This window comes from Mauremys reevesii, linkage group 7 (assembly GCF_016161935.1).
Source record: "Mauremys reevesii isolate NIE-2019 linkage group 7, ASM1616193v1, whole genome shotgun sequence".
Taxonomy (NCBI): Eukaryota; Metazoa; Chordata; order Testudines; family Geoemydidae; genus Mauremys; species Mauremys reevesii.
The window spans coordinates 109502701-109526022 of NC_052629.1; the positions used below are offsets into that span (position 1 = coordinate 109502701).

At 39.4% G+C, this 23322-nt stretch overlaps 1 long non-coding RNA gene across 1 annotated transcript in view; it reads right to left on the bottom strand.

Moving 5' to 3' along the window:
- The window catches only part of LOC120368563, a 54633-nt gene that overhangs the window by 19397 nt on the left and 11914 nt on the right, over positions 1-23322 (bottom strand). The window contains exon 2 of the long non-coding RNA XR_005582646.1: positions 150-193. This is a non-coding gene — a long non-coding RNA (uncharacterized LOC120368563). The remainder of the gene's footprint in view (positions 1-149; positions 194-23322) is intronic.

Consider the following 23322-nt stretch of genomic DNA (forward strand, 5'->3'; position numbering starts at 1 on the left):
CATGAAATACCTTTCCTTGTGCTGGAATCTCACTGTTTTTCACTTATTTATTTTGCAAAATGCCCACAGCAAACACCAGCCTCTTGTAACATTCTAATTTATCAATAGAACCATTAATCTGTTAAAAAAGATTCTGAACCCTCACTAACCAGAGATATGTTTTGTGCCAATAACTCTTTGCTTTAGATGTCAGCTTCTCCAACATGAAGTTGAACATAGAAAAAAGAAAAGAATTTAAAGTAGAGTAAACCAAAATACATATTCTAACCCTCGAAATCTGGAATCTCCTTATTTGCTTTGTAAATCCTCCAAGTGGCATCAAACATTTGTGACAAAACAGCTAAGAATTGTCTGCAGTTTTAGTAATTTATAGTCACTTTAATTATAATAGAGTCTCTATTATTTTATAGGTAGGTGATTAATCTCTGACAAAGATTAAAGATTGCATCTCAGCACGTAGTCCTATTTTATGTTCTGTCATTTCACTGATTACAAATGCATACAAATTATATAAACAGAAGAAGTGATTTTACTTTATGCTAATTTTGGTTTGGCCACCTGCACATTACCCAGTGTTGGATTTCATTGCTGAAAGATGGCTCATGACAGGTTATGGGAAGTAGATTTCTGTCATTTTTGCAGCCCCCTCCAACTTTACTTGTACTTTGCTATGAAAATACATGTGTGTTCTACATACTAATTAATTATATAGAGAAAGGCCTAAACAAAACCCTGGATACGAGTATGGATCTGCATTCACTGGTTCAGTCTAACTCTATGAAACTCTACAACTCAAACTTTGGGGAAGTTTGGATTTCAGTGTGGTCTTCAGACTCCCAGTGTAAGGAATTTACTCCTTTAAGGAAACAGGAAATTCAGACCTGGATTTCAGATCTTTCTAATCCATCTCTGCTAATATAATACACATTGTTGGGATGTAGGAAGAATGTCGTCTAGTGACTGAAGCCACAGAATCAGGACTTTTTGATTCTGTCCCTGCCCCTGTCAGGGATTTGTTGACCTTGACTACACTAGATTCATCAGACCTATAATTCCCAGTGAGCATAGTTAAACTAGTAGTAACAGCTCTGGAAACTGTAGACTGGACAAGACCCAGGCATTTTTAGCTCTCTGTGCCGTGTTGTTTAAATCTGCTCAAAACAGGATTAGATGACACTGTATTAAAAATATCAGACTTGCTTCTGACCTATTGAAATCAATGGGATTTTTGATGAGTTTAGTAGGGCCAGGATTTCACTCCTAGTGTACATAAGGTCATGTGAGACCTTGGTAGGTGTGGCCAAGGCCAGGGTTTGACACCATAATGATACTTGAGGTACAAAGATGTTGTGATAGTTGATATTTGTTAATTAATTGGGATATTTTAAATCAAGACTGGATGTCTTTTAAAAGACATGGTCTAGTTCAACTACAAGTGATTGAGTGTGATGCAGGAACCACAGAGAATGTGTTGCATAGTATGCGTTGGGATGCATCAGGGAAGGTATTTCCAGTAGAGATAAGGAGGTGTTAGTACCGTTATACAAGGCACTGGTCAGACCTCATCTGGAATACTGTGTGCAGTTCTGGTCTCTCATGTTTAAAAAGGATTAATTCAAACTGGAACAGGTACAGAGAAGAGCTATTAGGATGATCCAAGGAATGGAAAGTCTGTCTTATGAAAGGAGACTCAAAGGAGACTTGGATTGTTTAGCCTTACCAAAAGAAGGTTGAGGGGAGATATGATTGCTCTTTACAAATATATCAGAGGAATAAATACCAGAGAGGGAGAGGAATTATTTAAGCTCAGTACCAATGTGGACACAAGAACAAATAGATATAAACTTGCCATTAGGAAGTTTAGACTTTAAATTAGATGAAAGTTTCTAACCATCAGAGGAGAGAAATTCTGGAACAGCCTTCCAAGGGGAGCAGTGGGGAAAAAAGACATATCTGGCTTCAAGACTAAGCTTGATAAGTTTATGGAGGGGATGGTATGATGGGATAGCGTAATTTTGGCAACTAATTGATCTTTGACTATTAGAGGTAAATATGCCCAATGGCCTTTGATGGGATGTTAGGTGGGGTGGGATCTGAGTTACTACAGAGAATTCTTTCCTGCGTTTCTGGCTGGTGAGTCTTGCCCACATGCTCAGGGTTTAGCTGATCACCATATTTGGGGTCAGGAAGGAATTTTCCTCCAGGGCAGATTGGGAGAGGCCCTGGGGGTTTTTCACTTTCCTCTGCAGCATGGGGCACGGGTCACTTGCTGGAGGATTCTCTGCACCTTGAAGTCTATAAACTATGATTTGAGGACTTCAATAGCTCAGACATAGGTTAAGGGTTTGATACAGGAGTAGGTGGGTGAGATTCGGTGGCCTGTGTTGTGCAGGAGGTCAGACTAGATGATCACAGTGGTACCTTCTGGCCTTACAAGCTGTTAATTGATGTTTCTAAAGTATCTTGAGATCTTTCTATGAAGGGTTTAGTACCAGCCTCAGATGAAAGGTGCAATATAATTGAAAATATTCTTTATTCTTCTGTGTTGAATCATTTAATCTTTGAGTCATTCAATTCATGTAAATGTTAATTGTCCCTAAATTCCAACTAATATAGACAAATTGCTAAAAGTACAGTATTAATATAAAAAAATCCAAAGTTATACAGACATCCATATGTTTGTCCTCATCCAAATGTCTGAACAGACTTTAAATGCCATTAAGATATTTTTGTTTCATCTCACATAATCCAGTGCATGCTGTAAGCGTATAGCTTTTGTATGTACTCCATGGTTTATGGCCAAAAAAAAAGGCCTTGAAAACCGTTTTTGTATTTATAGCATAGGACAGTTCAATCATTTGCTGGGTATGAATGAAATAAATGAAAATGCCACATGCCTGTCAGTTAAAATATTACAGTTATCCTTTGCTTGTATTTAACTGGATGTGTTACCTCTGCCATGTATACTATCTTGTTTTAGGTTTATCAAATGTAAAAAGGAATATTTAATTTATATGATCTACATACTATTATTTTTTCATTTATATTTTTATTCCCCAAAGCAGCTTTACTCTTGTGTACTTTAAAATTATTTCAATGCTTTGGAGCTCTTCTAGCTGGTTTTGTTTTAATAAAATTTAATTGACTCTTCCATCTCTTTAAGATATATCCTCAGGAGCCTTGGACTTTTTTGTATTTTATGCATAATAAAATGAACTGTTTAGAATAATATCAAGGGTGAGTAGAAACTAAATGTAGTATCTTGATTTCCAAGAGAAAGTGCTTTAATGAGGACAAGATACTTCGGTCCTCCATTCTGTAAATAGTCTTTTTATAGATAATGTTTCCTTTTGGAAACACATGTTAGCACTGATGTTTTTGAAAGGTTCTAAACCCAACCTCCAGTTTTGCACACATTATTTTGAACCCCCAAAAAACTGTGCTGTGAATTAAATGCCTACAATTCTAATCACAATTCATGAGTCTAACTGACATGATTTATTGTTACAATCTGGAACTGAACTAAACTTCACCTGCTATTTTGTAAAAAAAGAAGTGGCCTAAGATTTCTGAATTCGGTAATTATTGTTTGTCAAAAGGTGGCTTCCTAAACATTAGTTAAGACTCATAATATGAGGGAGGAAACTACTAGAGCTGACTGAAAAATAGAATTTCCATTCCACAGAAAATGCCAATATTTTGAAATTTGCTTTTGTCACAATTTAGGATGAAAAGTCAAAATATCCAAACTTTTGTGGAACAAAAAATTCCAACCCCCGCCCATTTCCTCCCCCCCAAATAGATTCAGAAATATTTAAACGTTTCTTTTTTACATTTCAGATTGAAACTAAACATTTTGAAATTCCCAAATCAAAATGTTTCATCTCAGTTTGTCAGCTCCCATGACACACTGCATAAACTCAACCACAGTTAGAGACTGATGTGCATCATGGGAGTTTTAATTCATTTAAGGGGCTGGGCCATTATGGGTAAATGGGGACAACTGGAACTCAGAACTACAACTCATAAGACAGACACAGAGATTAAATTCAACCAAATCTGTAATTAAATGTTTCTTTTCAGTTCAACAAACTAAGCCAAAATGTATCAGAGGGGTAGCCGTGTTAGTCTGGATCTGTAAAAGCAGCAAAGAATTCTGTGGCACCTTATAGACTAACAGACGTTTTGGAGCATGAGCTTTCGTGGGTGAATACCCACTTCGTTGGATGCAAGTAGTGGAAATTTCCAGGGGCAGGTATATAAATGCAAGCAAGAAGCAAGCAGAGATAACGAGGTTAGTTCAATCAGGGAGGATGAGGCCCTGTTCTAGCAGTTGAGGTGTGAAAACCAAGGGAGGAGAAACTGGTTCTTTAATTGGCAAGCCATTCACAGTCTTTGTTTAATCCTGAGCTGATGGTGTCAAATTTGCAGATGAACTGAAGCTCAGCAGTTTCTCTTTGAAGTCTGGTCCTGAAGTTTTTTTGCTGCAGGATGGCCACCTTAAGATCTGCTATTGTGTGGCCAGGGAGGTTGAAGTGTTCTCCTACAGGTTTTTGTATATTGCCATTCCTAATATCTGATTTGTGTCCATTTATCCTTTTCCGTAGAGACTGTCCAGTTTGGCCGATGTACATAGCAGAGGGGCATTGCTGGCATATGATGGTGTATATTACATTGGTGAATGAACCGGTGATGGTGTGGCTGATCTGGTTAGGTCCTGTGATGGTGTCGCTGGTGTAGATATGTGGGCAGAGTTGGCATCGAGGTTTGTTGCATGGATTGGTTCCTGAGCTAGAGTTACTATGGTGCGGTTTGCAGTTACTGGTGAGAATATGCTTCAGGTTGGCAGGTTGTCTGTGGGCGAGGACTGGCCTGCCACCCAAGGCTTGTGAAGTGTGGGATCATTGTCCAGGATGGGTTGTAGATCCCTGATGATGCATTGGAGGGGTTTTAGCTGGGGACTGTATGTGATGGTCAGTGGAGTCCTGTTGGTTTCTTTCTTGGGTTTGTCTTGCAGTAGGAGGCTTCTGGGTACACGTCTGGCTCTGTTGATCTGTTTCCTTATTTCCTCGTGCGGGTACTGTAGTTTTGAGAATGCTTGGTGGAGATTTTGTAGGTGTTGGTCTCTGTCTGAGGGGTTAGAGCAGATGTGGTTGTACCTCAGTGCTTGGCTGTAGACAATGGATCTTGTGGTGTGCCCGGGATGGAAGCTGGAGGCATGAAGGTAGGCATAGTGGTTGGTAGGTTTTCGGTATAGGGTGGTGTTAATGTGACCATCATTTATTTGCACCGTGGTGTCTAGGAAGTGGACCTCTCGTGTAGATTGGTCCAGGCTGAGGATGATGGTGGGGTGGAAGCTGTTGAAATCGTGGTGGAAATGTTTCATTTTGATTTTCCTGACTGAAAATTCCTCTAAAAATCAGTCTTTTCCTGTGGAAGATTTTGATTTTGACATGTTCTGATAAGAAAATATTTTGTTTGTCTTTTCTACCTGCCCTAGTAAATATTAGAAAAGAACAGTTAAAGAACTTCCAGGTCCTGACTCTCATTCCATGGAGTTCACCCCAGAGAGCAATCCCTCAAAATGTATGCATATGCTTCTATTTGTTCTACTTTGTGAGTTATAGTTGTTTTATATTCTAACAATTTGTAGGCTCCACATTATCTCTTAGGAGCTGACATATTTCTTGTTCTTCCAGAATAATAAATCTCTCAAATTTATAGGTTCATTTCCTCTCCCAACATATTGTATATAGTTCAATAGAGGATTTGCTGCCTAATATGAATGTTTCTCTTTAAGCTTATTTCTTTGGATTGCATTTTTCTGCATTGATTTTTCAAACAGATTTTTTTCCCCAGGATACAATACAGAATGATGTTCTTATTTTATCATTTTAGGCAAAAGTGTAACTATTTCTTCCTCCCCCTCAGAAAATCTCACAATTTTCTGTTGTCTGTAATTTTTTTAGCTGTAGTTTTATTAGCTTCTATTTATTTTCAATTTAACGTGTTTTTTGTAATGTTTTTCTCTCACTACAGTTACCATACCCTGCAATTTTATGAAATAAAATGTAACTGTAAGAGGATACTGTGCACTTTGAATCTCTCTTGGTCATTTTTGGTAGTTACAGGGATATCTGCTGTGTGAATTTGGGCATCACTTAATTTGGGCAAGTCTATTCAACATCTTCATAAATTATTTTAATAAAGGCATAGAGAGTGCACATACAGTTAGCAGATTATACCAAGCTAGGAGGGGTTGCAAGTGCTTTGGAGGACAGGTTTAGAATTCAAAATAATCTTCACAAACTGAAGAAATGGTCTGAAATAAATTGGATGAAATTAAATAAGGAAGAATGCTAAGTACTACACTTAGGAAGGAATAATCAATTGCAAAAATACAAAATGGGAAATAATTGCCTAGGAAAGAGTACTGCAGAAAAGGATGTGGGGGCTATAGTGGATCACAAATGAAATATGAATTAACAGTGTTACACTGTTGCAAAAAAAAAAAGCAAACTTCGTTTGGGGATGTATTAGAAAGAGTGTTGCAAGCAAGACACAAGAAGTAATTATTCTACTCTACTCATCACTGATAAGACCCCAACTGCAGTATTTTGTCCAGTTCTGGGTAGCAAACTTCAGGAAAGATGTGAAAAATTGGGGGAAAGTCCAGAGGAAAGCAACAAAAATGATTAAAGGTCTAGAAAACATGACCTATGGAGAACATAGTCTTCAAGTACATCAAAGGTTGTTATAAAAAGCAGGAAGTGCACAAGGACAAATTTTTCTCCTTATCTACTGAGGACAAGAGAAGAAGTAACGGGCTTAAATTGCAGCCACCAAGATTTAGGTTATACATTAGGAAAAACCTCTTAACTGTAAGGATAGCCAACACTGGAACAAATTAACCTAAGGAGGTTGTGGAATCACTATCATTGGAGGTTTTTAGAAAAACTGGTTATATAAACACCTGTTAGGTATGGTCTAGATAATACTTAGCCCTGCCTCAGTGCAGGGGTCTGGACCAGATGAGCAATCAAGGTCCCTTCAAGTCCTACATATTTATGATTCAATGACTTCTCTGAGCCTGTTTCCTTTCCCATCCTTTCTCAGTCATGTCTAAGGCTCTGATTTTGTTGGCGGGAGTACCAGCAAGTGGCGAGCGTATCCTTCAGCTCCTGGCCACCATGGGTGGTGGTGGTACCCCACACCAGAGTTCTGGGCTGCTGTGGGAACCCTACAGCTCCCAGCTGCCTTGGGCACCGGGGGCCATCCAGAGTTCTGAGCCACCGCAGGCTACAGGCATACCTCACTGACCCTGGCCAACACGGGCAGTGAGGGCCCCCCACAGCTCTGAGCGACTGTGGCCAGTGGGAGCCCCCAGAGCTCCGAGTGGGGCCTCCACAGTTCCTCAGCCACTGAGGGGATTTTGGGGACCCAGCAGCTCCCCATGGATATTTTTAGTAAAAGTCAGGGACAGGTTATGTGAATTTTGCTTTATTGCCTGTGACCTGTTGTGGTGGGGTATACAAACCCCACACTGAGCAACAAGGGCTTAAGGGCTCATTTTGAGCTCAGCCAGCCCCACCCCGCCACACCTGCAGCACATGCTTCCTCTGCTGGAGGAATTAAAAGGCAGCAAATTAATTCAGTTGGTGAGCAGAGCTGAAGGTGAGCAGACATGCAGCACACAGCTCCAGCAGAGCAGAATGAAACCTAAAGGCTCTGACGAAGCTGCCCAAAGGGGCCCTCCGTGAGGACAGGGAGGACCCTCCACAGAGGCAAGCAGAGAGGGAAGTATCCTGTAGCCCTGGACCGTGGTAACTCCCTCTTGCTTCCTTGTGATCTGGATTTTCTCACCAGGCGAAGGTCTTGGACTGAGGTGACCTCAGAAGGGGAGATGAGAGGAAGAGGTTGAGAGAGGACAGCCTTAAGAAATCTTGGTTGCCAGGTTACTGGTAGTCCAAAGGGCCCTAGGTTGGAGCCCGGTGGAGTGGGAGGGCCCGGGATCCCCTCCCCACAACCACCTTAGCAGTCCAAGGTTGTGGCTGTGACCACTAGGCCATGCTTCCCAACCAGACCCTGAGTAGAGACCATTACACTTGTCCATGACTTTTACTAAAAATATCCATGATGAAATCTTAGCCTGAGTCATGTCTATTTAGAATGTAAGCAAGGACTGTCTCTTTCTACATACATTTGCAGTACCAACAACTAGGCCTCAATCTCATCTGAAGACTATAGGTACTACCAGAATACAAATAATAATAATTTATTTTATTAATGATTTTTATATTACTAATATTATTAAGCAAATTACATATATTTTCTTAAAATTGGGGTCTTATCAAAAGCCAATTGACTTTCTTCAGTGGGTTTTGGATAAGGACCTTGAATCGTTTAGTACGGTTTAATTACTGTTCTATGTTGCCATGTTTCTGAGAGTTCTATAGAAATTTCTCAGGCAAAATGGTGTACAACAAATGTGTGTCGTATTTTGTCTTGCCTTGAATAAATAAGCAATGTTCTAATATACTGCATTTTTTTTAATATCGTGTTGGTAGTATGCAGGAGATACGTATCCATCCTGTGGCAATGCAGTAGGCATACCCACGTAATACCCCACAAAATGTTTTTGTTGTTTGTCTGTTTTTGTCAGAGCCAGTTCACTGGTTCTTGAATTTGCAAATGTCTTATCCCCTGGTCAGAGCCACATAGCAAATCCATAGATTTGGTCTTGCACTGACTTTCACTTCCCGATGGGAACTAGAATGAGTCTTATGGTATGTCTACACTGCAACAAAACACCCATGGCTAGCCATGGGTTCGCTGACTGAGGCTCACAGAACTCAAGCTGCGGGGCTATAACATTTCTAGTTAATTTTGAAATCAAAACCAGCAGCCTCAGACGATTTTTAGATATTAAAATAGGGGGGAAAGAAATTCACAAAAAGCTTTGCTGGGTTCAGACATGCAGGAAAACCACTGGTCTATAGACACAGGCAGAAATGACCAATGCAGTCTAATGATAAACATCTTGTGATTGTACAAGTTGCTAAAGCAAATAAAGCAAGTGAGCATTGTAGGAGAATGGAGAATGGAATGTGATAGTTAATATTACCAGCCAAAATAGCATTACATGTAACATACATAATCTTATTTGCTATTCTAAACTGTAGATGCCAAAATGTTAAAATCAGTCATTATGTTCCTGATTCAAAATACAGTAAAGTTAATCGGAGCCTCTCTACTGATTTCAGTGTGCTTTGGATCAGGCCACAAATGGAATAGCCATATGCAGTGTGATAAAAATCTGCAAGTCATTCAAATCAATCTAGAATTCTTTTTTTACATCAGTTAAAAAGAATGAAATAGCCATTTCAGTTTTTAGCAGTGCTATAGATAAATATATTGAGCAGAAACACAAAAGACCTTGCATTGCACAACCTCGCCTGCACTTTAATTATTGAGCAAGTTACTCTCAAATGGCTTTGACATGTGTACAGTCTGACAAGCCTACTCTAAAGTTCAGCCTTTCCAGAAATGTAATTCTATAAGGAAATTGCATGTCATAGCAATTGTGTGACTCAGCTTGGTGACAGCCATCTCACTACAATCGATATGAAAAGAAAAATCAAATATTAATAAAAAATGGTTGTGTCTTGCCCAGGCACTGTATTTCTTGTAAATGCTTTTTTTCCAGTCAGGGTATGACTGGGTATGAGCTCAGTAACACTGAACTCAAAGTGACATTTTTCATTTCAATTACATCCTGAGATGTCCTCCTTCCCCTTTCTCTCACTCATTGCCAGGGCACACAAGCAACAAAATCAGATACTGCATCAAACGGGAGTTTGGGGTTCACTGAGGAGCTGATGGATTGTTGTTGTTTCTTCAAAGCAAAAAACATTGTCTCACACTCCACAAACCCACCAGGAAGTATTGGGCTTTGTTGCAGCATTGATTTATATGTACACGGTCGGCCCCTAACAACTCTGTGAGCCAAACACCAACCTCCTTAGCAACCACAGGACAGGAGTTTTAGGGCATCTCCCAGTGTATAACTGTAAGGGAATACGCAGGGGATCCCTAGCTATTGCATAAGTAGTCATTCTTGCCCTGGCAAGGGCTAGGTTAACTTCCTTTCGAATGCAGCCTCTTCTGTAAAGTCTACACAAGGACTGCTTAGAATAGCAGCCCTGCCGATACTTAGCAGGGAATAATTGGAGCCAGGGATTCTCCTCTTTCTGGCAGTGAATATTATGCTGCAGTCCAAGGGATGTTGCAAATTACTACACCCTCCCTCCCATATTGCCTTTCTCCAGCATAGTAGCAACCAAGGATTTTGGTAAGAAACTAAGAGGTAATTCCCCCACCCCCAATATCTGCTTCAGATGGTAGAGCTCTGCATCACCCATTACTCTGGCCTTTGCCTAATTGGCATGATATAAGTTAGCATTTTGCAGTGGACATGGCAGTTTTCCTGTTAAAGAAACACTATGCAAGACCTGTACAAGACCCTTTAGGATTACACACAACACCACCCCCAAGAGCTGATTGAATGGCAAGTGCCCCCATACCATTCCCTTTCAAATGTCCTATTGACTTCAATTGGATTACTCTTGAGAGTAAGGGCTCACCACAGTAAGTAAAGAGCGCACAATTGGGCACTTGTAAGTCCTAGCAATGGGGATATTAGATGTACAATGATAGAAAAATACAGATATGTAGATAGAGTTTATACAATTGCCTCACTAATTTGTTCCTTTTAAACCCACCTAGCAAAAGAGACCATTTCATAGGTTATATGGTACAGTTACTAGTGCTTTGGAATGAAAAATGTGCTGGTGATTGTTCTTATTGAAAGTTTATTTCTTGGGCTAAAACAGTTTAAAATCTCCTACTTTAATCAATTATTTCAGCCCTCAGGGTGGAGATGAGTGTGTTATTTTATTAATCTTTTCTCTGCACTTATATTTGGTTTGTGAGGACAAGTCCAGAAAAAGTAGAGAATCTCTATTGTGCCCTCAAGCTTAAATCTCCTGCACCACTTCTGAAGACCATAAATGAAATTATTTTTGTTTTGCCTAGGTTTGCAAAAGAACAGCCAGCTCTGAGACTGAGGTCAGTGCCATGTTCATTTCACTACCAGCCAGAAAGAGACAGAGTATTGAGTAGCCAGTCTACTCCGTTCCTGCTTCCAAAAAAGTAGGCATGCTAATTCTAGTCAATATATGGAGTGAAACTCCTGCCCATTGAAGTCAATGGTTCAGGATGTCACCCAGGATCCTAACTAACCTAATGTCCAAGATCCCTTATAGGAAGAGATCTCTCACACTATATCATGCCGTTCAATAATACAAGTCAAGATGCCTGTCTGTGTATCTAATCTATCTGTCTATCTACCTTATACACAACAAAACCATGTTTATACAAGATTATGAAGGTTTCAAAGTGAACACCAAGTTAGGAAATGTCAGAATTAAGGTTTCCTGGACACACTTTATCACAGATATTTGCTGACAGCAGAGGAATGGTGAGACTCAGAAATCTTGCATTCCATTCCAGGTTCTGGAGAGGATAGAGGGGATGTGCTAGTGGGCTTAAACTCTCTGCTAGTTTCCCCTGAGTTTGACCCCTACTGCCTCATCCCCTTCAACCTGTCATTATCTTAGTCCTGTTTGTTTTCCACCCCTGTCTCCTTGTCCCAATCCCATTCTCCCCACTCCAACCATCAGTCACAGTTTCTCTCCCCTTTAGTCCCAGTCTTATTAGACTCCTTGTCCCAATCTATTTTTCCCCTCCCCTGGTCTGCCTTTTTCCCTACTATGCATTAATATTTGACAGCTTCCTCCTCTCTGCACTTTCAGAATGTGCACGGGGGTCACTGAGAGCACAGGAGAGACAGACTCCCTTCTCTCAGTTTCAATGTCCAGCCAAACCCAAGCCCAGAGAAACCATTAAAAGGAAAGTCTTTCTGAGTACCCATAGCCTTGGGCTGGAGGATGCTCAGTTGCTCTGCCAGGGTTGCTCATGTGTCGTCTGGTCAGCACTAGGAACTGTGAGAAGCTGGAGTATACTCAGAGAGGATAGACTCTTCAGAGGTTTTAGCTGTTAACATCAAAGAAGTCTCTAATGAGATGGAAGCATGTGGTTTTTGAAAGGTTTAAAACAGAGGTTCCCAAACTTGTTCCGCCACTTCTGCAGGAAAAGCCCCTGATGGGACGGGATGGTTTGTGTACCTGCCGTGTCCGCAGGTTCAGCCGATCGCGGCTCCCAGTGGTCGCGGTTCACTGCTCCAGGCCAATGGGAGCTGCTGGAAGTGGCGCGGGCCAAGGGACAACTTACATGAATTGAATGACTGCAAAGATTAAATTATTCAACACAGAAGAATAAAGAATATTTTTCAATTATATTGCGCCTTTCATCTGAGGCTGGTACTAAACCCTTCACAGAAAGATCTCAAGATACTTTAGAAACATCAATTAATAGCTTGTAAGGCCAGAAGGTACCACTGTGATCATCTAGTCCGACCTCCTGCATAATACAGGCTATAAAATTTTACTAGAATCATAGAATCATAGACTTTAAGGTCAGAAGGGACCATTATGGCCATCTAGTCTGACCTCCTGCACAACACAGGCCACAAAATCTCACCCACCCATTCCTGTATCAAACTCCTAACCTATGTCTGAGCTATTGAAGTCCTCAAATCATGGTTTAAAGACTTCAAGGTGCAGAGAATCCTCCAGAGATTGACCCGTGACCCACGCTGCAGAAGAAGGCGAAAACCCACCAGGGCCTCTGCCAATCTGCCCTGGAGGAAAATTCCTTCCCGACTCCAAATACGGCGATCAGTTAAACCTAGAGCATGTGGGCAAGACTCACCAGCCAGACACCCAGGAAAGAATTCTCTGTAGTAACTCAGATCCCACCCCACCTAACATCCCATCAAAGGCCATTGGGCATATTTACCGCTAATAGTCAAAGATCAATTAGTTGCCAAAATTACGCTATCCCATCATACCATCCCCTCCATAAACTTATCAAGCTTAGTCTTGAAGCCAGATATGTCTTTTTTCCCCACTGCTCCCCTTGGAAGGCTGTTCCAGAACTTCACTCCTCTGATGGTTAGAAACCTTCATCTAATTTCAAGTCTAAACTTCCTAGCGTCCAGTTTATATCCATTTGTTCTTGTGTCCACATTGGTACTGAGCTTAAATAATTCCTCTCCCTCTCTGGTATTTATTCCTCTGATATATTTATAGAGAGCAATCATATCTCCCCTCAGCCTTCTTTCGGTTAGGCTAAACAAGCCAAGCTTTTTCAGTCTCCTTTCATAAAACAGATTTTCCATTCCTCGGATCATCCTAGCAGCCTTTCTCTGTACCTGTTCCAGTTTGAATTCATCCTTCTTAAACATGGAAGACCAGAACTGCACACAGTATTCCGGATGAGGTCGCCCCAGTGCCTTGTATAACGGTACTAACACCTCCTTTTCTCTACTGGAAATACCTCGCCTGATGCATCCCAAGACCACATTAGCTTTTTTTCACGGCCAGATCACATTGATGGCTCGTAGTCATCCTGTGATCAACCAAAACTCCAAGGTCCTTCTCCTCCTCTGTTACTTTCAACTGATGTGTCCCCAGTTTATAACAAAAATTCTTGTTATTAATCCCTAAATGCATGACCTTGCACTTTTCACTATTAAATTTCATTCTCTATTCACTATTAAATACTATTACTCCAGTTTACAAGGTCATCCAGATCTTCCTGTATGATATCCAGGTCCTTCTCTGTATTGGCAATACCTCCCAGCTTTGTGTCATCCACAAACTTTATTAGCACATTCCCACTTTTTGTGCCAAGGTCAGATTAAATAAGATTGGTCCCAAAACTGATCCCTGAGGAACTCCACTAGTAACCTCCGTCCAGCCTGACAGTTCACCTTTAAATATGACCCATTGTAGTCTCCTCTTTAACCAGTTCCTTATCCACCTTTCAATTTTCGTATTGATCCTCATATTTTCCAATTTAGCTAATAATTCCCCATCTGGAACCGTATCAAATGCCTTCCTGAAATCGAGGTAAATTAGATCCACTGCATTTCCTTTGTCTAAAAGATCGGTTACCTTCTCAAAGAAGGAGATCAGGTTGGTGTGGCACGATCTACCTTTTATAAAACCATGTTGTATTTTGTCCCAATTACCATTGACCTCAATGCCCTTAAAAACTTTCTCCTTCAAATTTGTTTTCCAAGACCTTGCATACTACAGATTTTAAACTAACAGGTTTGTAGTTACCCGGATCACTTTTTTTTCCTTTCTTAAAAATAGGAATTATGTTAGCAATTCTCCAGTCATATGGTACAACTCCTGAGTTTACAGATTCATTAAAAATTCTTGCTAATGGGCTTGCAATTTCATGTGCCAGTTCCTTTAATATTCTTGTATTAAGGTTATCTGGGTCCCCTGATTTAATCCCATTAAGCTGTTCGAGTTTGGCTTCTACCTCGGATATGGTAATATCTACCTCCATATCCTCATTCCCATTTGTTAACCTACCATTATCCCTAAGCTTCTCATTAGCCTCATTAAAGACTGAGGCAAAATATTTGTTAAGATATTGGGCCATGCCTAGATTATCCTTAACCTCCACTCCATCCTCAGTGTTTAGTGGTCCCACTTCTTCTTTCTTTGTTTTCTTCTTATTTATATAGCTATAGAACCTTTTACTATTGGTTTTAATTCCCTTTCCAAGGTCCAACTCTTCATGACTTTTGGCCTTTCTCACTTTATCTCTACGTTTTGAACTCAATAAGGTAGCTTTCCTTGCTGATCCCTCCCATTATAGTCTCTTCTTTTTCTCTCTTTTTTTTTTTTTTAATCTCTCTGAGATGCTTGCTCATCCAGCAGTCTCTACTACAACACTATGAATTTTTCCCCCTTTCTTGGGATGCAGGCTTCTGATAGTTTCTGCAACTTTGACTTGAAGTAATTCCTTCTCTCCTCCCTTTTTAGATCCATAAGTTCTTCTTCAATCCTCTTCTTCCTTTTTCTTTTTTTTTTATTTCTTTCTTAAAGTTTTTTAAAAAAAAAAAAAACAGATCTAGTTAGTTTTTGTTGTTCCTTCCATTTTTTTTGTTTGAACTGAATGAATCATAATCACTCCCAAGGTTGTTGTCCAACCCATTTTTCTTTGAAAGTCCTCACTACTCATCAAAACCAAGTCTAAAATGGCATCCCTTCTTGTTGGTTCAGCAACTACTTGGTGAAGGAATCCATCAGTGAGTGCATCCAGGAAAATCTGAGCCCTATTATTATTACTAGCACTTGTCCTCCAGTCTGGGATAGCTCAGTGGTTTGAGCATTGGTCTGCTAAACCCAGGGTTATGAGTCCTTCCCTTGAGGGGGCCATTTAGGGATCTGGGGCAAAAAGCCATCTCGGGATGGGTCCTGCTTTGAGCAGCAGGTTGGACTAGATGACCTCCTGAGGTCCCTTCCAACCCTGATATTCTATAATTCTATAAAGTTAAAATCTCCCATGATCACACAATTCCCATTAGTATTTACTTCATTAAAAAAACATTAAGGCAATCTCTATCCATATCCAAATCAGATCCCAGTGGTCTATAGCATATCCCAAGCACTATCCCAGGGGAGGCTCTAGTAGCTTTCTTCCCCAATGTGATTTTTGCCCAGACAGACACTGTCTTATCCATTCCATCCCTTCTTATTTCTTTACAGTCTAACTCATCATGGATGCAGCTTAATTCATTTCAGTGAACTTACTCTGATTTATATTGGCATAACTGAGAAGAGAATAAATCCCTATCAGCACAACTGCATGTACAAAAATGTACTTGCATTCCCATCCCTCATTTTTGTATGCATTTACAATATTTTCATAGCAGTCATGGTAAATCCGTTCTCATGAGCAATTTCCCACCTCACTGGCCATTTGTGCATATAATTACAGTGATTGTGCACACAGGGAAATGTATGCAACTGCACACACATTGTTCAGAAGCAGCCGTGAAAATCTACTCCTGGATGAATATAGTTTTCTCTAATCCCACGAATTAAAGCTACTTTTTCTAATTTGCTTGTAAATCTTGGGCTATTTTTTGCCCTAAATAAAACCCATGTGAACCCACTTACTTCAAAGGTATTGCACAATTTATCCATAGATTAATTTAGCCCCAAATGTTTACTCAGGCTTTTGATGTAGACAACTTCTTGCTATTCCACATACTCACAGTGCATATTAGAACCTCCCCTGATAAGCTTCTTCTTTTTTTTCTGCTCCCTTCTGAATTTTAATTCATTCATGTTTCAGGCCATTATTTAAAAGAATGTCCTTTAGGGATTTAAAGTTTTGTTGGCTGTCAGAACTAAAAGCTTCTTCCATAAGTCTATTATAATGTAATTAATTAGAGAGTCTAATGAATTTTCTCTGTAGAAACATCATAAGAGCACATTATGTAGATACTAAGATATTTATCTTTACCTCTTTTTTCCTAAGAGAATCATTCATATCATTTTCAGAACCCTTAGGATTCCATCTGATATTACTCTCTCTATTAGCATCACTGGTGTTCTCATCCACAGTAACCAACATGATTCCAGCCAAGGACTAGAGATGAAGAGACATTACAAAAATTGAGTAAATTAAGCTACTTTTCTCTGCTACAGTTAACCTTCATCTAGATGTTTCATCATCTTCTGAGACACCCTGGACATTTTGCAAGGGCATCTTGTTCCTAGTAAATTAAATTGATAATATCACCAGAACATAGATTTCAAGGCCAAAGGGGACCATTGTGATCATCTAGTCTGACTTCCTGTATAACATACGACATAGACCTTTCCCAAAATAATTCTTAGCGCATTTCCAGAAAAGCATCCAATTTTGATTTTAAAATTCCACCACAACCTTTGGTAATTCGTTCCAATGATCGATTATGCTCACTGTTAAAAACGTATGCCTTATTTCCAATCTGAACTTGTCTAGCTTCAACTTCAAGCCACTGGATCATCTTATACCTTTCTCTGCTAGATTAAAGAGCCCATTATGAAATATTTGTTCCCCATGTAGGTACTTTTAGACTTTAATCAAGTCACTCCTTCTCTTCCTTAAACTAAATAGATTGAGCTCCTTGAGTCTATCACTATAAGTCATGTTTTCTAATCCTTTAATAATTCCCATGGCTCTTCTCTGAACTATCTCCAATTTTCTCACGTCCTTCTTGAATTGTGAGCATCAGAATTGGACACAGTATTCCAGTAGTAGTCAAACCAGTGTCAATTACAGAGATGAAATAACCTCTCTAACCCTGCTTGATATTCCCCTGTTTATGTATCCAAGGATCGCATTAGCCCTTTTGGCCATGGCATGACACTGGAAGTTCATGTTCAATTGATTATCCATTCTGACCCCCAACTATTTTTCAGAGTCACTGCTTTGGAGGGTAGTGTCCTCAATCTTGTAAGTATGGCCTATATTCTCTGTTCCTAGAGGTATACATTTACATTTTCCATATTAAAACACATCTATTTTCAAACTGGGAGCACAGGTCTGTAGTGTTGGATCCATTCCATTTTCGATCGGTCTTTCAAGATCCAGGAAGTCCTAATTTGAAAATGGGTCATTTGCCCAGCATTACTAACGTGCTGGTTACTATCCTGCCTTTACATTTGAGGTACACTATTGACAATTATATGGATTTCCCTGAACTAAATTTGTGATTGCCTTCTACGCCAGTCATATCATACCTGACCTGCTATTTTTCTCTTCCCTGAGACCATAAGTAAAGGTCATCTTTATTTTAAGATTTCTTGACATTAATGCTGTTGTGTACCTACTGAGTATCAATTGAATTACCTACAGCATCTGCCTTTGAAACATGTAGTGTAGATGTCACAGCTACCAGTGCAATCAAAGGAATGTGAGCCATTGCTCAGGTGAGAGCAACCTATGCTTGGAAATATGGGGTGGAAGGTTATGATACATTTAGAACTTAATCTTATTCTAAGTTTCGTGGATGCTGTGAACAAAGATATTGACAAAAGCACTGTAAAAATAAGACGGGCTATTAGATCTGAATAAATTAATTATTTTGAATCACAAGCCAAAACTTGAACCAAAGTAAATCAGATATTTGAATGTACACAAGCGCTTGTGACATTTAATTGTGATATAAAAATAGTGCTTGTGATATTTCTTATTAAACTGATTTGCATCTTCGATGTATTTTTAATCTTATCTGCTTACATTACTGTCAAAAAATAGTCTTGGTGAACTAGATCCTTTTCTGGTTCCCTCACCAATAGAATTGCTAGCTGAATTCCCAATATGAACTCTTTATTACCAGTTATGATGCATGAACCAGGAAAAAGAAAACCCAGCTTGCCTTTCAGATCCCAGGTTATGTCTGTAGATTTGTTAATTATACACAAACCATCCATCTACTTGTATATTGAACATATTTTATCTGAAAGCCACCAAGAAATGTGAAACCAGCTGTTAAGGCTGGGTTAATCTTGTTTGGGGTTTTCTTTACTTTCCATGCCTTGTATCAGCTGGCTCAGTTAATATCTCCCAATAGACCATGCATTATTGTCTTGTTTTCACACTCAGCTGAAACTGGGAAGTGCAAATACCACGAGAGCTTTTTTTAACAGTGTTACCTACATTTGTGGTCATCCAATTCCATTACTATACAGGTCCTTCTTCCTGTCTTTTCAGAGAAGCACAAAGCAATGGATGGCTGTTCTGCTGAGCATGAATGGTCTAGTATGGTGCTCCCTTCTAACACCCACAGCATGACTGAGCCTTAAAATCATTCAGACTGAGCAAACAGCATTAGTGGCTACATGGCTTGATAAAGGCATCTATCAAGTTTGTAACCTGCAGTACAATAGAGTTTTCTTTTAAAAAATCTGATCTTAAAAATAATTCTTTGATTATAATATAGATAATATAATATAGTTACAGGAAGGTAAATTAAGGAGTAATGATTGCATGAATATTTTTAATCAGTTAAACAAAGCCAAGTGTTTGGTGAGCGGAACACTGCATCATAATGCACAGTATATTACAAAGTGAAGAGAGTCATTGCTGCTGAAGTATTAGCATCTATTACTCTATAGGTGTGAAAAGGAGAATACAAATACAAAAGAAATAAACACATTCTTGTATGGTCATGACAAATGTGTTCTGCTTACAAGATGATAAAGAAGGACCCTCTGCAATGTAGGGGCAAAGATGACCACATTTTCATGGGTTCTGGTAGAAACATAGATAAGACTGATTGACAGAAACGTATATGGGAACTGACACACAGAATGAATTTGTTGTGAAATTTTTACCTTCTCAGATGTGTGGGCTTCTAGAAAGGCATAAAATGAATCGATCCAGTTAAACTTTTAAATGACTCATTCCTACAAATCAGTTCAGCAGTCAGTAATAGCTTTAGGCCAATACTTGGGAAAGTCTCTGTAACTCTCCAGTGCACAAAGGCACATTACTTAAGGTTACACATGAAAGTGCACCTCAGCCCTTTCTGTAGCTTCCAGAATCTGTTTAATGATACCTTGCTGCTTTGGAATACACCTATTAGAATATGTATGTGCAATTTCAGGTGAAGGTTGGGCTGCCATCTCCTGGATACTTCATTTCATTAAATTAACAGCTCTTAACATAATATTAACCTCTCATTTTTCTAGAGATGTAATGCCCCAGTTAAGATTCTGGAGGCAAAAGGCTCTTTGTTATCAATTTTTTTTAGGTGGGTAGCTTTAATTTCCTTGCTCACCCCTTTCCCTTCTCTGAACTGACAAAAAAGATAAGGTGAGTAAGGTAATATCTTTTATTGGACCTATTTCTGTTGTTGAAATAGACAAGTTTTGAACTTACTCAGAGTTCTTCAGGTCTGGGAAAGGTACTCCAAGTGTCATAGCTAAATACAAGGTAAAACAGATTGCTAAGCATAAGGAGTTAACACTTGTTGCAAAAGATCATACAAGGTGAAATGGGTAGTTAACATCTCTGTAGGACAAAGGAGGGTTAGTGGTTAGTGGGCTTCAGATTGTTGTACCATGCCATAAATCTGCTGGCTTTATTGAGTCCATGGCTTTTAGTGTCTAGCAAAGTTAGAAATTTAAACTCCCCGGCTCATCTTTGGAAGGTGTTGTTTCCTTTGCAGGTTTCCTTTGAAACACATCAACTTACAGTGGCCATAACAACACAAGCAAAATCTGCAGACTTTTCCCCACTCCCACTATGGTCAGTACCCCCCACAACACGCCTTTCAAGACCCATGGGTCCTACATATGCCTATCACAATGGATGCACCTCATCCAGTGCACTACACTGAAATAAAACACTTCTGACTGGCCCATGTCAGCTGACTCAGGCTCCCAGGGCTCAGGCTATTTAATTCAATATAAGGGGCTATTTAATTGAAATATAGATGGAGCTTCAGATCTGGGACCCCACGAGCAGGGACAATCCCAGAGCCAGGGCTCCAGCCTGAGCCCAAACATTTACACAGCTATTGAACAGCGCCATAATTTGAGTCAGCTGACGCAGGCCAGTCACAAGTGCTTATTTGCAGTGTAGACATAATCTAAATGCCCCAATAACAACTATGTGGGTTAAGCGAGACAATCACTGTACTCACAAATGAACTCACACAGAAAAATGACAAAAGACAAAAAACATATCGCCCACGGGCAACCACTTTTCACAAAATGATCACTCCATATCTGACCTCTTAGTCTTTCTCCTCAAAGGAAACCTGCACTACACCTTCAAAAGACAAGCCTGACAGCTTTGATTCATAATTTTGCTAGACACTAAATATCATGGACCTAATCAAGACACTGGATTTATGGCTCATTACAACAATCTGTGACCCACTACCCTCCTTTGTCCTACGACTGCAGAGGTGTTTACCCAATTCACCTTGAATGGTCTCTTGCAACATGTGTTAACTCCTTATGCTTAGCAATCTGTTCCAACTTGTATTAGCTCTGACACCCTGAGTACTTTTCCCAGACCTGAAGAAGAGCTCAGTTAAGCTCAAAACTTTTCTTTTAACTAACAGAGATTGGTCAAGTAAAACATATTACCTCACCTACCTTGTCCCTCTAAAAGCCTGGGACCAACACAACCAGAACAACACTGCAAATTAAAACAGATGTAGCCAAATATAAAGATGTGCCTTTTATTTGGGTTTCAAAGGAGATATTGTGGCTTTCTAGATTTTATTAGAAAATAACAAATTTGCTCCTTCCTTTCATTATCAGATAAGCATATTAAACAAATTATATTGGGTCTCTTTTGAAGTAATAAAATGGAGCAATTGCTAGTGAGATTTTTCTTTCTTTTTTAATATTGTCACTCTTGTTTTTCTCCACAATATCTTTTATGGAACAACAAAGATAACTGTAGTATCACATTAAAATGAAAACAGAGGAATGCTATTATCTGTGAAGGAAAAGCTGAAACAAGTTCTTTTTATCTTTTAACATAGAAACACACATCTTGGTAAAGCAGTCACTAACCTAGCTGTATTAAAGCATCTCCTTATTTTTTTAACCTTTCAGAGGTGATGTAGGAGATGATACACTACATTTGCGTAATCAAAATTATAATAGCTACAACAAATGAGTATAAACCAACAGTACTTGTTTTGCAAAGGTGTGAAGGTAGAAGGAGAAAATAAATATTCTGGGCCAAAGAATATTGATTCAGAAACATTTTGACAGCAGACAATAACCTGTATTGTCTTCCAAAAAGCCGAAGGAAGATGAGTAATTCTATGCAAATCTCTTCCTGTAAAGCTCATCCAATCAGGGAAGAACAGCTTATCTATAATCAGCAGATCAGCATTCATACTTTTACTGCTTGTTGTGAACCACAGAGAAAAGAAGATTTTTAAGGCTTTATGAACTTGTCTCCATCCACTATATGGATGTATTTCCTTGCCATTAAACGAGAAAATTGCAGTGTGAACTATTCATCTAAGCCATGCTCACGCTACATTCAGCTATGGCATTTGTCTATGCATCCTTAACTGTTGTCAAAATCTGAAGTGGAGGGAATAGGCACCTGATATTGGGGGTGCAAAAGATCACCTGGAAATAAATGTTCTTTGCCTGCACAGACAAGATTGGATTTGTGGGGAGGGGACGTTTTAGTGCTCTTGAAAGGTGCTAGATTTGTGTCACTGAAAACTGTGATATCTGCTGTTTAATCACAGAACAATGAAGGAATGAACAATGGAAATATAAGGTCCTCCCTCCCGCATTGATAGCATGTCTAAGGTGGACAGGCAAGAGCGCTTGTGTATAAGCACCTTCATGGGAGGAAAATACTGGGTACTAAAGGGCTCTTTAATCTAGCAGAGAAAGGCACAACCAGAACAAGTGGCTGGAAGTTAAACTCAGACAAATTCAGATTAGAAATAAGGTACACATTTTTATACTGAGGGTGATTAACCATTGGCACAAACTACCAAAAAAAGTAGTGGACTCTCCATCTTTCAGTGGCTTCAGATAAAGACTGGATGCCTTTCTGGAAGTTATGCCTTAGTCAAACATAAGTTATTGGGCTAAATACAGGGGAAATCAGCTGACATTTAGTGGCCTGTGGTATAACGAAGGTCAGGTTAAATAATCTTGCTCCCTTGGTCCCTTCTGGCCTTAAAAATCTGTGAAACTAAGAAAATTCTTAATGTGAGGGGCTTGATCTGGCTCTATGGTTAGTCCTTGGGCTTCATGGATGCCAAAAAGAGCTGTTTTTCAGAATGGCTTTTGTGATGTGGTAACTGGTTTGAAGTATTGCTAATTAGAACCAATGCCAAATGGATACAAAACAAAATCCTATACAGTGTGAAGTCCTGTCCTAGATGAATTGTACCTATCTCTGACAGATAGTTGGTGGGGGCTGGTTTTTCTCTTTCACATCTTGGCCACATTTATATAGCTTGTCAGACCAATTGAGTCATACTGAATTGAAGTGTAAACACTTAATAATTTTTAAACAAACAGGCCATTAAAGAAACCAAATACTTTTATGAATTTCCTAAACTCCAAGAAACCAGAACTGTTGTGCATAAAAATGCCTCTGGTCAGCACTAATATGTGCTTGAACTTCAAGCTGCCTTTTTTTCTACTTTCTATTTTATGTTGTTGTCATTCTTCTGATGAGAGGTAGCCTATATGTGGGAGAAATTACTGACACATGGCCTATGTATCTTCTAAGAATAACTTGTCACAGAGGTGGTCAAACTGTATATAGGACAATCCC